This window comes from Camelus bactrianus, chromosome 8 (assembly GCF_048773025.1).
Source record: "Camelus bactrianus isolate YW-2024 breed Bactrian camel chromosome 8, ASM4877302v1, whole genome shotgun sequence".
Classification (NCBI taxonomy): domain Eukaryota; kingdom Metazoa; phylum Chordata; class Mammalia; order Artiodactyla; family Camelidae; genus Camelus; species Camelus bactrianus.
Window position 1 is genome coordinate 48635890 of NC_133546.1, and position 14071 is coordinate 48649960.

A 14071-nucleotide genomic window follows, 5' to 3' on the forward strand; every position below is an offset into this window, starting at 1 on the left:
CCATAAAATAAAGGATAATAGAGAAAGTGCACAATGCAGAGGGAGACAATAATAAGGTTTTTTGTCAAGGAGAAAAGTAGAATGCTATTCATGTGAAATAATTAAGTAGTCTTTAATTTAAAAATGATCTATGTGGATATTAGAGTTAATTGAAAAGTAACAAAAATATCAGACTCTCCTGATGTTTACCTCATAGTTTTTAGTATGATGTCAAGAAGCACAAATAATTTCTAACAAGTTAATTTTAATGGCTTATAGATGGCCAAGATTGGGATGATAATATCAACAAGTCATTGATAATAAAAAAATTCTCCCGTTTCTTAGTCAATTGGCTCTCTTTTGAGGTAAGGGGAAAACCCCAGAGGTATACCCCAAAATAAATCTTCTATACTAATTCGCATAAGAAGAGCTTTAGTTGCGAAGTCGGCTGTGGATCTGCCCCATCAGTTATCTGGAGCCGGCTCCTCTGCTGAGCCTTGTGAGAACTGATTGCAATCGCCTTATGGGTAGACTAAATACACATTACATAGACCAAGTTTTCCTGCATCTCTTTCAGAAAAAGATGAAGACAATAGTTACTTTTTTTTTAAGAAGCTTCAAATAACGGGTTCTGAGCTATCATATGGCAAGTCTGAGATTTATAGGAGGAGAATAACCTATTGCTTATTAACTGTTTTTAAGCAATACCAATACTCATTCCTTGCTCAGGTAGTACTGGCTGCCAGTTAGCTGTACTAACAGTGAGGATGGATGCTTTAAACTGGAGGATACATTCCTTAATTTTTAATAAAACACACTTCTGAGGTAAGGGGAACAATTGCTTTGGCGTAAATCATAGGTTTAATTAATGGTGCGCCAAGAATAGATTCATGTCCAAGACACATGGGCTCTGGGGGCAAGGGGCATACGTGTGGTAGGGATGGAAAACCTGTTGAGAGGAAGAGAGCTAAGTTTTATTTTCTGACCCTGCCATAAGCTAAGCAAAATGTGGGCAAATCCTTCTTGATTGCTTATTTATTGTTTAATGTCCAGGATGCTTGAATATTTTTAGCACCTCAGTTTCCTTATTTATAAATCTAGAAGAAAATAAGAGGGTTAAGCTCTCTCACCTCTGAAATAGTTCTCAGAGGTAAGAGTTCTTGATTCTGTGAGCATCTACTTCATGCTTTAGCCTGAGTAACATTCTGATTTGAATGTGTTTTCTTCTGATATTTTCTTCATATATTTTAATAAAAATGTCACTTCTTTTGTAAGGTTGGACCCAAAGAATTGCCTGTCATGCCAAACTCTTAAAGTTGGTCCCAGTGCTAAGACACAAAAGGGCAGCCTTAGGAGTCAGTGGCCAAAGCCTTCACAGCTCAGGAAAGAGGACACTGGGACCGGCGGTAGTCAGAATGACTGTGCAAATCATATTTTCCATTGTATCAAAATTGTCCATTTCTTCTAACCAACCTTACAGTATTATTTGCTGCAGCAAAAGTCACAAGTGCCATCTGGCCTTAGTAAAAGCACCTTTCATATTTCAATTTCTGTGCCTTTCATTTCTTTTCTATTTCTTACACACCTTCACCAAAGCAGTGAAGTGCTGCCCATTAGCCTGTCTACTCGACTTGGGTGAATCTTTATTTTTCTTTTTAGCAAAGTATAATTTCTTACTCAACTCTTTCATCAGTAAGAGAAGATTTTCCTTCTCTACGGAAAGTATAATTTCATCTGTCTGCCTTATGTGGCCTCATTCTTATGATTAAGAACTCTCCGGATACTTTATCTTACACAGCTCCTAGGACTACAGAGTTCTGAAACACAGGAACAATATTCCTAAGTTATTTTTAAGGATAGCTCCTGATACAGAGCAATCCAGTAAGTGAAATTTTCTTCTTCTTACTCTCAATCACCAGAAAAATGCGCTTTTAACTACAAGATGCTTTCCGTACCCATTGTTAACTTCCTTAGCGTCAGAACCCATTGAGAACTCTCAGACATTAGAATCACAGCCAAGCAATGAGAGATGATTAGCGATCTTAGTCCAGTTCCAAACTGAAACTGACTTCCCACTACCCACCCCCCAAAAATTGTTCACCTTCTTAAACGGTTCATAGTTGGAAAACATGTTTATCATTAAATTTTTTTCTTTTAATGTTAGCTCTACGTCTATTTCACATATTGAAGTTTTCCATTTTTCCTCTTGGGAAAAAAAAAGACCAGGTTACATAACTTCGTTATATTCAACTTCTAGTTTTTAAAAAAATCTTGATTCTACAAGTTAATAATAAAATGCATATAATGATGAGAAGATGCCATAAAAATTACTTTCCCAGTGAGCTATTATCTCTTATGTTTTCTTTTATTGTTGTAATAAGTTAATGGAACATTAAATGATGTTTAATTCTGTTCTGGGTTAGGTTTCCAATTGGCTTTCTGCTTTTCCTACCCTTCGTTTAAACTCTTTGAATGGTGGTCCCCTTTCTTTAACCCCAAGGTGCTCTTAAGTAGAAAGAAACATCCTACTATCATCACAAAAGTTGATTCAACCTACCACTTCCCTGGAAAATGCTATTTTAAAGCTTTTCACTTTTTTTAGACTATCCTCTTTGATTTAGCCTCCTTTTCACCTTCAAAGTTTGTATCTTTCTCCTCATCTGCTTCTGTGTCAGCACAGAGCTGTCGCCAGAACTGTATCATCATTCTTTCCCCCCAGCCCATGTGTTTGGATCTGACCTCTGCTTCCCTCATGTCTTGGTCTTTGTTAAGCATTTCAGGATCAAATTAAATTTCATGACAGCAGCCCTCTAGTATTTAAAGAAAAAACTACCTGGTTTGGAGGTATATACTTTTGAGCAACATTTCAACTTGACAGAAATCCATATATGATTTATGTAGCGCATTATTTCTCAGTGAAGAAAGTAAAATCTCTTTATAATCATTAAATAATTTACCCCTACAAGTGACCCTTAGAGAGAATTAATAGAATCACTGTGTTGTGAGAGCTCATCAAAGTCCACTTCTCTTCTGTCTTTGGGGTGGGACTCCTGTCCTTGGAGAGAGATTCCATTTTAAACAATTCTAGGGGAGGGAGATTCCAGAATCCTTCCTGTTCACATGTTTCAATGTATCATGTTAAATTGGTCTTGAGGAGGGCATACTCTGGGTGCCATTTTGTACTAGATGTATGTTGAGGAAATGGGGAATAAAATGGCACACAAATGGAACTTTGTACCAGTGGGGTTTGGTTACTGTTGTAACTCTGACCGTGATACAGACCTTTCCCATAATTAACTGCTCTTATTCACACAGTTCTTAAGAAAGCAAATGGGGAAAGATTTATGTGCAAGGCTGCTATCTTAGGTAAGGTGGAAAGAAAATGAAAATACCTTGAGAGACTGACAGTGGTTCAATACCAGAAAAAGAACTGTTGTTTTCCATTGTTACCTCTGTCATTATTTTCATATGTCTTCCTCCCTCCCCCCATCCCTGCTCCTCCGAAATCATTATCTTTCATTCTGTCCCCTGATGATATTCCTCCAGCCAAGTTCGAACTTGAAGTTCTTGAAATTCACCAGGAATATTTTTTATACTTGTTTCTCTGTCTGGAATGTTCTTCACTAACATACACCGATAGTTGGCTTCCTCACCTCTCCCAGGATTTTACTCAGTTGTCACTTTCTCAGTGAGTCCTTTCTTAAGAACCCTAACCCAGATCCTGCCACCCATACACATATTCCCCAGTCCAATCCCGGATTAATTATTCTTTTTAATACTTATCACAATCTAACATAGCATGTAATATACTCATTCATCATGTTAATTGTCTCTTTCTTCCTTCTAGAATGTAAGCCCACCACAGCAGGGATTTCTCTCTGCCAGGCATCTCCCTCTTAATGTTCATAATCCATTCCTGGAAAACACATGTGAAAATGATAACTGGAAATCCATTTCCCATTATTACAAGTGGTAGGGAAATGTGTGATGCATTATATGTCAACCCAAGACCCATAACCAGTTTCCCAACATGTAACTAAAACATTTAGATGAAAGTTAAAAATTATCATGTAAGAATATAAAACGTGTAAGAATATAAAATCCTCTTCTGTGCTCCAGACAGATAGTCTAATTGTTAATGAACAATTCTATGCCTTATATGCAGGAGCACCTCACTTTTTAGAGCAAGAGGTACCCCAGGCCCACATCCCCTGTGTTGAAACTATGATTGTCAAGATATTGACATGAGATTTTGATATTTTACAGTTATTTTCACCATATAACTTGAGACTCTTAAGGCACAATGTTTTGTGAAAAACTTGTATTTGAGTTTTAGAAAAAATGTTTCCTAAATATTGATTCTAAAAATACTCTATTGAAAGATAAATATTTTCTTCGAAGCTTGGCCATCAAAAGCCTAGAGGTGTCCTACCCAGAAAACATTAGCCGGGAGAAGGTTATGCGAGGGATGCCAGGATTTTGTTCCTGCCTCTCTCGACAGCTGTTAGAACCATGCTTAACACATAGTTAAATGCACAGTAAACATTTGATGAATGAAGTAAGAATATAGTGTTTACTTGGCTCTGGTGTCTAGCACAAACGGCCAAGATGTACACCCCAACCGTAGATTATTACAAAATCCACTCTGCAGATCTCTGGGGGACAGCATTGTGCCAGGAAGGAGGTGAACTCAAAGACCTGGGCTCTACTAATCAGAACTTTCTTGATGAGATGAGACCCAGGGCGAGGGAACGCCTTCTGGAATCCAGTTTCTCCATCTGTATAAAAGTACAGAGCAGGACTTCAAAATCCTTTAAGGCCCATTGAGACTTAAACATGTAACCCTCTGTAAAATAGAAACCAAAGATATTACTTCCATGATAGTGTTTTGGGTGGATTAAATGAAGATTGTATTTAAATAGCAGAATGCCTGATACATGGTTAGCGCCTCATAAATGGTAGCTATTGTTGTTAATCAGTGCGTAACATTTCCTTCATTCCCAGTTTTGTTTTAGCTATTGTTTTGCTGAAAATGCAGTCAAGTGGTAGCTTTATAGTTTTTGAGAAGATTTTTTGCCAGCTGTTCACAAATAGAAAGAATGTATAGGCATGCATTTTGTTATTGTAAGATTATTATTTTAAAGAAGATATAAACCCTCAGACTTTGGAAACTCCTATTGGACTTTCAATAGAATTATAAATGGTTTGGTTTATTCATTTTCATGTCTCCTGCCCTTCGTTAGTGTGAATAATTAAGCATCAACCGTATAAAATTTTCAAACAAAAAAGTTCTTTTATCTTTGGGCACTTCTTGTTTCAATCCTATTTCCTTTCATTTTGCATCTCTTTTGCAGAGGTTTACTTTTTTCTCTACTACCTCTTCACTTTCCAAATTTAGATTTTAATTCTCTTGTGTTGGAAAAAGGATGTTTCTGGGTAGGACTGATGATATGAGTGCTTTAACCTTTTCATACTTGATTACAGTGAGAGGTATGACAGTAGCAAACATTAACTACAGGAAGCAGAATCCCAAAGCTTCTATCAAGCATTATTTTGGAAGAACCAAAAAGGGTATGAGGATGGAGGGGAGAGATTTAAAATTATTATACACGCCAAAAACATGTTACTTTGGTACTCATAAAGAAAGTCTTTAAAATGCATTAAAAAAAAACACCCTACTATGAAAAAAAACTTAAAACCTTTTCATTTTTGGAGAAATGTGGAACATTTCAATGGTTCAGTTGTTAAGAGTTGTTCCCGCACCTCCATCTTTCCACCCACCATTGACCTGCTCACTGGACTTGATCAACGCGTCAACTTACTTCAGACTAAGGTGATTTCCTTCAAATGCTGGGCTTGTTTTATGAGAAGGCCAGCAACAAATGAGCATGTGTAAAGAGAAAATTATTTTTTATTTCCTGGAAAATATGATTGTGTGTGTATAGATTCAGACCGTGAGGCATTATTGAAGATCATTCTCGAGGAAGAAGAGGGGAGGAATAACTTAATAAATTAAACAACTTGAGAGTTTGAAAGACCTAGTAACCTGGTGTTGACTGTGTACCTCTGTGTTTGCATAAATGTTGATACTGCCATTCTTGATGATACTGTACATTACATACAGCATTTTGAAATGAAGATCAAAGAATCATGCAAAGGGGGTATAGACATTACTTATACTGCACCTCCCATTAATAAAAATTTGAGAGGGAATCTAGGTACATTGGGAAGGACTTTATGTACCAAGGGTGTGGTCATTCATTTAACTGAAGAATTGTCACTGCTCCCTGTTCTACAAATGACGAGGGAGCTAGAGAGGACTTGTGCACAGGAAACTCTAAAGCACCATGTCATCTAATGTAGTGGTTGGTGACCTATGGACTGGAGGCCAAATCTGGATTACAGTCTATTTTGGCATGGCCTGTAAACTAGGATGGTTTTTATCTTTATAAGTGATTCAGGGAAAAACAAACTCACAAGGAATAATATTCCCTGACATGTGAAAATTATATGAAATTCAAGTTTCAACATCCAAAAATAAATTTTTATGGGAGCACAGTGATGCTCATTTATTTATATAAAATCTGTGGCTCCTTTTGTGGTGCATTGGCAGATTTGAGTAGTTGCCACAACGAATGGCCCTCAAACCCTAAAATTTTTACTATTTGGTACTTCATGGACAAAGTTTGCTTAATGCTCAGTTAAAAGAATACACAGCCTTTGAAATTGAGTTCAGGAGGCTGGACTTGGCTTTGCCTGAATCTTCCCATTTAGGATTCCCCAGGCACTGGAATTGGTTCTAGTCTTTGTCTGGAAGAATTTAAGGAGCTATAACTCAGCAAGAAATCAACCTTGCTGTTGATGTTACAATTTTTTTTACCATGATTATAATAAAAGGGCACCTACCTGCCTTGATTTTTGTGACCAAGTCCCTACTTTTTTTTTTTTTTTTTACTGCACTTTGAATACCCAGGATTCTGCTTTTATTACAGCAGACTTGAGACCTTGCCATAAGACCCTCCTATCTTCCCTCTACCCACCTGAGCCTGCTGTTTTGTCTTGTTCATATTAATCTTTCTTAAACCCTTAATAAATCTCTTCTATTCATTCTGGTGATTGCTCCATGCCACCTGCTGTCAGACTGCCCTAAGTCAGCCTGCTTTCCTTCCTGACTTTTAGACGATTGGCCAGAGGCCAGTTTCCATACTCATTAGCTTCCTGACTTTCCTTTGTCCCCACTGTAGGGACTTTCTCAGATGGCTGCTCCTAGTTCAGTGAATATAGTTCAACACAGATATCCAACCCTTGTTATGATGATTTTTGGTCATTAGAGTGATACATTGCTGTAAGCCTTTTGGGAAAGATGACCCTTGTTGACCTTATCATCAAGGTCCTGAGAGCTGTGAGTGAGTCCAACTTCCTACATCAGTCCTCAGAGCAGCAGGCACAGATGCAGAAGGGAAGACACGAGGTCTGCACTCAGTGAAAGGACTGAGATGGAGATCCTTCCAGGCTTGGCTGTGAGCCAGTCAAAATCTTTCTTAGATTAGAAGCTTGAGTGGTTTTGACAAGTCTCCATTTGCCAGTATCCACACAGACAGAACTCACCATCAAAAAGAAACTAGGACGGGTTGGACCTTAAACTGATTCAATTAAGTCAGTTTGTGGTTTTTATTAAGTAATTAATTAAAGATAAGAAATATGTGCTCTGTAACCCTGACGTTTTGGCTATTTCTGGGATTTTACATGCGTGGCCTCCTCCTGCATTGGAAGGAAGAGTTGCACGTACTCAAGTTTGTGTTCTGGCCCTGCCAGTCTGAGTTGCAGAAATTGACTTTCACTCTCTAATCCTCAGTTTTCTTGTCTGTCAGATAGGATACTTGCTTCATTAAGAACACTAATGAAATATTGTATATAAAATGACTAACATAATAGACACTAAATAAATGTTTATCCTTTTAGCTAAACTATAAATTTGTCTCCTTTATGGAACCAAGAGGAAAATGGATGTATCTCCACCTTGGTCAGAATAATAGGGCAATCAATCTTCCCTTACTGGATTTCTGTAGTTATGGTGGTGAGAAATTTACACCAGAGCCCTGAGAAGAGCTGGAATGAATGGTAAAGGTAGAAAGAAGAGAATCAGGGACTGCTGATTCAGCTGGAGTTTCAGTTACTTGAATTGGTCTCTAACCTTTTACTTAAGAGTGCCTCAGTTAAGTAGAATAAGATTCAAAATGAAAGGAGTGATATCCAGAGATAGTGACAGGGAAAATGAACTCAGATTTTAAAATGATCTTAAAGCTCTGGCTAATGGTCAGATTCAGTTGGTTAACAGATGCGTTGGATACACTCAGGTTGTGAAGACACCAAGGAGGGTAGATCACAGAAATAAAACTACTAAAATGAGGCAGTAAGCCAGAAAAGGCTGCTATTGTTTAGGTTTTATATTGAACCAGAGGACTTCAGTTGCAGTACCATCCCCATCTGAAAGGCATGATTTCTGAGTCACTGTTGTCATATGATTCTAAAGGGCCCACTGTGTTCCCCTGAAACTAAAGAAGATTGCACTGAACACCTACAGCCTCAAAGTGCACTTTCCTGGTCATAAATTTCTGGCCAGTAACACTGTATATTGTGGTCATAAATTTTTCATTCAGTATCCTCAGATGACTTGAGAAGTTAACCTTGGTTCACCTGGAACAAGTATGTTTCCTTAGTGTCTTTCAGACCCAGAATGTTTAGATAAGATATTTTTTAAAAAAAAGTAGATCAAGTCTCTGCTTTAATTTTTTTATGTTAAGTTTAGGAGTAAATTCCATTCTCACTGGGGCAATCTGTGGGGACAAACCCTTAATATTCCAGTTTAAGATTTTCAGTCGCTTTTAAACAACTGATGCTGATTTGGAAGTTTTAAAAGATGTTTCAAAGAACTCCACTATTTGTGTGTGTATTAAGAGGATAAACCCATTCTCTAGAACATCAGCAAAATAAAGAGCAGTGGCCTAGAATTATAATTGAAAAATGAGAGGAATGGTCCTCTTTTCAGTGTTCAGTAATATTTCAAGTTGCCAAAGTGCTTTTTTGACACTCAGACTCCTGAGAGGGGGGAAAAAAGCCACCTTGGAATCAGGTAATTTAATTTGAACTCAGATTGTAAATACATGTATTGTGTTTGTGCATCAGACTCAGTTAAAGAAACTCTGATTAGAGGTGGTTTCTCATGCTGTGAGCAGTGGTACCTCTTTCTTCCCTCGCTCAGTTAACGCCATGCTGCTCGATTTGTGCCTTCAGGGCACTGGGATTCAGCAGTAAGGTATTATTTAACATTAGAAGAAAACTTTCTTGGCTCTATAGTTTTAAACGGACTATGTGTTAGGATATTATCCATGAAAAGAATTTTCCCGTAGGGGAACTAGGTTTATAAAGGAAAGAATGACCACAGGGAATAAACAGAAATTATATAGAGCATTTTAAGAATTTTAACACAATAACATTTATACTGGAGAGTATACCTCCTTCCTAAAACTTTCTAAGAAAGTCATAGCCACTGATCCCTATAGTCATCGAGTTTAGAGAATACCCTTGGCTAAGAACCCAGCTGTCCTTGGTGACTGATTCTCTTCCCCTTACGCTGCTGTTCTACGGAGTAGGTGCGGGGCTTCATGCAAAGCAGATTTCAAGAGAAGGAAAACAGACCTTTTTGTTTACTTTTTTTGTTTCTGGTTGTTCTCCGAATTTTTTTCTTTGTCCATTTATTTATTTATTGAAGTATAGGCAGTTTACAATTTGTCAATTATTTCCGGTGTACAGCATAATGCCTCAGTCAGACAAATACATACATATATTCATCTTCATATTCTTTCTCATTATAGGTTACTCCAAGATATTGAATATAGTTCCCTGTGTGAATTTTGTTTTTAATACAGATTATTTTATCTGATATTTGGATTATTTAACAAAAAGCTTTTACATTCTGGGTATATTTTTAGCTTCAGAAAATACAGAAATATATATGCAGAAAATATTTAGCCATTTTCGAAAGGCGGCTGTAATGTGGATCTTTCAACCCTGTGCAAAGAGGTTTGACTTGGGACATCCACCAATCAAGTTTGCTTTTGTGTGTCTACTTCCCAGATGGCACAGAGAGGGCAAAGTGGCCACAGACTTGTTCAAGGTGAAGTCAGCCATTTGTCGGAATGCCTTGTGGATCAGTCATGTTGAGGGAATCGACTAACGCTGATTACACTCGCTTGTTGCAGAGGTACTAGGAGAGGGAGGTGAGTAAGAAAGCATTGATCAAGAGTTTGCTGTTTATCTCACTAAGTTGACTGCCAAGAAAAGTTGGCTGTTTTCAATGACAGCGATCTCCATATTCTGGAGCCACTGAACACTGCAGATAACTTACATATAACTCAGCTAATCACTAAGACGTTTGCAAATAGTTGAGAGTTTGCGGTCATGCAGATAAAATGGTAATTAACATGTTTAGTTCCATCAGCACATTATATATCCTGGACATATAATTCAGTGTCAAGTATCTTTGCAATGGTAAAAATGGAGCGTTTAAATAAATACTACATCTTGTATTATTTGCTTAAAAATTACTTACTTTTGCTTAAAAGTTGTGTGACTAAAGCTATGGTACTTTATATTATCCTCAGTTTCCCCCACTTTTGCTGAATATGCATTCTGCAAACTCTGATGCTTGACTAGTGTAAACTTCATTATATATTTCATTCAAAGTTATAATTAAAGATCTATTATCTAAAAATTAAAGCAGTATCATTTATCCTGCAAAATTAATATAATTGTACATGATTTAATTTCAAAACTTACAATGCTCACGTAATATGACCATATTTAAAATATAGTATTTTATATGCCTTATCCAAGTATATCTATATTAACTGTAAATTGGTTATTCTTCCTCAAATATTGTAGTTAGAGGAAAATACTTGTGATAATGTACCTTTCAAAATGCATGTTTGCTTTAAAACATAGTTTATAATTATCTAAAACATATTTCATAAAATACTTTCTTCATGTAAAATACGTACATATTATATTTCATTCTACTGTCAAACACTACTAAATTCTACTGTGGGGCACTAACGCTTTAAAATATCTAAGTGCACATTGATACGTGATGTGGTTTGCCATGAAACATTGCTTCGAAGAAAGCTAAGACTTCAAAGCCCTTCTCAAAATAAAAATGACAAAATTCTTATTTGAAAAAGCTCTCTACTTTTTGGCATTAATTATATTTTTGAAATCTGCATTTAAAAAGTTGCTAGTGTTTAGAAAGCATATTTATTCCTTATGTGTTACCTTTTGTGAGGAATAAAAAACTCAGCAACTTTTATTGAACGTCTTTCATAATTTAAGTCTAGGCAAAAGCTGACAATAATTCTATGATTATTCTACTATTTCATGAAGACTTCATTAGGACTTTAATTCTAAATCATAATTCATTTCTATAATTCATTGAGTATCCTGTAGTAAGAGTGAATTGTCCCCTTATGGGAATAGTTGAGAAAAGACCTTAATTTCTAAGATAAAAGAGGCTAGATTCACTATTTTTCTTGAAAGAGGAGTAGCCCTTTTGATAATACCAAGACCACTTTTGAAGTATACAGTAATACTTATTTTTATTTATTTATTTTTTAAATGACTTATAAGGCTTCATGTTTCTTTGAAACCTGTTAATCTTGTGTTAAGTGGATGTTGAGTATAAAAGGAATGTTAGAGACCATTATTAGCCTTAACTTTGTCTAGGTTTTTATCTGTGGCTCTCTGGATACCATCTCTAGGGCATGAACACAGGGAGTAATTTAGATAAACTAGTATTCTATGATTCTCTTCCAAAAGTATTGATTGGGACGATACTCAAGCAAGTATCACCATTTGCTTATAGGATAAATATTCTTCAGATTGTTAATATCTTTTTGGTTTGATTTCTTTCATAAATTTCATCAATGAATTCCATTTGGATTGATTAACTCCCAAAGTTATTTGATACGTTTTTCATGGTGTTAGTGTTCTTTTAGCTTAGACCTTTGATCATGAAGTGTGTGTATGTGTATTTGTGTACATATGTGTGTGCATCTGTCTTTATTCCTTCACAGCAACTAGCGTGGAGTAAGTTCTTTATAAATATTGTTGAATGAACATATATATCATATATAGAGAGAACTATGTATATGGTAAATATATGCTTCATCGTTTCATGAGGTATGTTCAATGTCAATCAAATTATATTAAACAGTCTTCAAGACTGATAGCATTTCTGACTCTGATACTTTGATATCAGAAAAGAAATGCTACACAAGTGACAGGAGGCAAAGTGGATAATTTTTCAAAGTTAGTCAGTAGTACTCCAGCAGAATGTAATAGATCTATTAACCTGTTAATAAAAAGAAATCCAATGGGATTTTTAAATGACTCAAAAGACAAGAGGGAATGTTATGGTCTGCTAGTGACAGCTGGCAAACTTGCCGTAAATGCTTTTAGGGACAAAATTGATAACATCCACAATTGGCTACAGTTCAGAGTACCCAATTCCAATGTGCTGTCAACCGTATATATTTACTATTGATCAACACGCCAACTACATTCTTTTTGGACATTTTGATGTGGAAAAATTATTTAATTTTAGAGGCAGCACCCATATAGCTCTTTCCCAGACATATGATGAAAATACATGGAAAAGGAATCAATTAATATGATGCCATTGGTAGAGTTAATGTTTTCATTAATCATCTCTTATAAATCTCAGGAAACTGCTTTGGAGTCAAAGAAAAACTAATTTTAGTAAAAATGAGGAAGCCATTTGAAAAGAATGTGCATGCTCTTGGGCTGAGTACTGAGTGAATATGAACAAATACTATGTTGCTTTCCAAGTAACATCCATACATGTGCGTCACATATAGTCAGATGAATTCAGTGTAAATATTGATGTCCAGACCACAGAACCACCTTATGCTGTATATTAGAACATTATTTCAAGCCTTAATGACTCCTTGAATTTCATAATATACTAACAAACCAACCTAAACAAATAAAACAAGACTGTTCTCCAATGTGCATAGAAATTTGCCTCATTTACAAAAGGGGTCACACAATTTTTCACTTGACAAATATTTGTTGGATACTTTGTATTGTTTTAGTTGAATGTGAAACAGAAAAATTGTGTTTTTATAGACTTACCTTCTCTGGAGGGTGAAAAAACAAATAGTGAACAAGGAAATATTTACTCAAATTGTCATAGATACTTTGGGGAAAAAAATAGAGCAGGAAAAAGAGGACAGGAAGGGTGAGTAACAGGGTGGCCAGGAAAAGCCTCGCTGAGAAGGTATCTGAGTAACAGCCTAATACAAGTGAGGTAGCAAGTCATGAGGGTCAAGGGAAGGGCATTTTAGCAGAGGGAACATCTTCCTCCAATTTATTTTGAGTCTGATGAGAAAACTTAAAGGCCAGTGAAGATGCCAGTGTGGTTTGGCAAACTGAGCTGAGGGTGTTTAGTAGGACAGGATGCCAGAGGAGTAATAGGGTTGAAAGGCAAATTGTTAAGAGTCTTGTAGGCTGCTGTCAAGATAGTTGGTTTTTACTGTGTGTGAGATCGGGAAATCCTGGAAGGTGTTGCGCAGAGGAGTGATTTTCTTATTTGCAATTGAAAGACTCATTCTGTGTGCTGTGCTGAGATCTGGTTGTAGGAGTCAGGGATAGAAGCAGGGCTACAATGATTGGATAATGGAGTGGTGTTCAAACTAGAATATGCCACCTCCGAGGCTGCCTGAAAATTTGGTAGGGACATTAGTCTTTAAAGCAGTGAATTTCCAGATCAACTAACTGCCTAACATTTAGCTGCCTGATAATGAATCTAAGGTCAAGGCATTGTGCTTACTCATCTTTCCCATCTCCCATTTGATGTCTTTCATTTTCAAAAGAAAGACTTTTTTCTCACTCTTTCCAGATTTTACCATGGTGCGTTTCTTCATAAAAATTTCTAGAGTAAAAAAATGAAGGAACAATTTCAAATACTTACATCTGACATCTTTACCATTTCTTCTCCTCTTCCATTGCCAAAAAA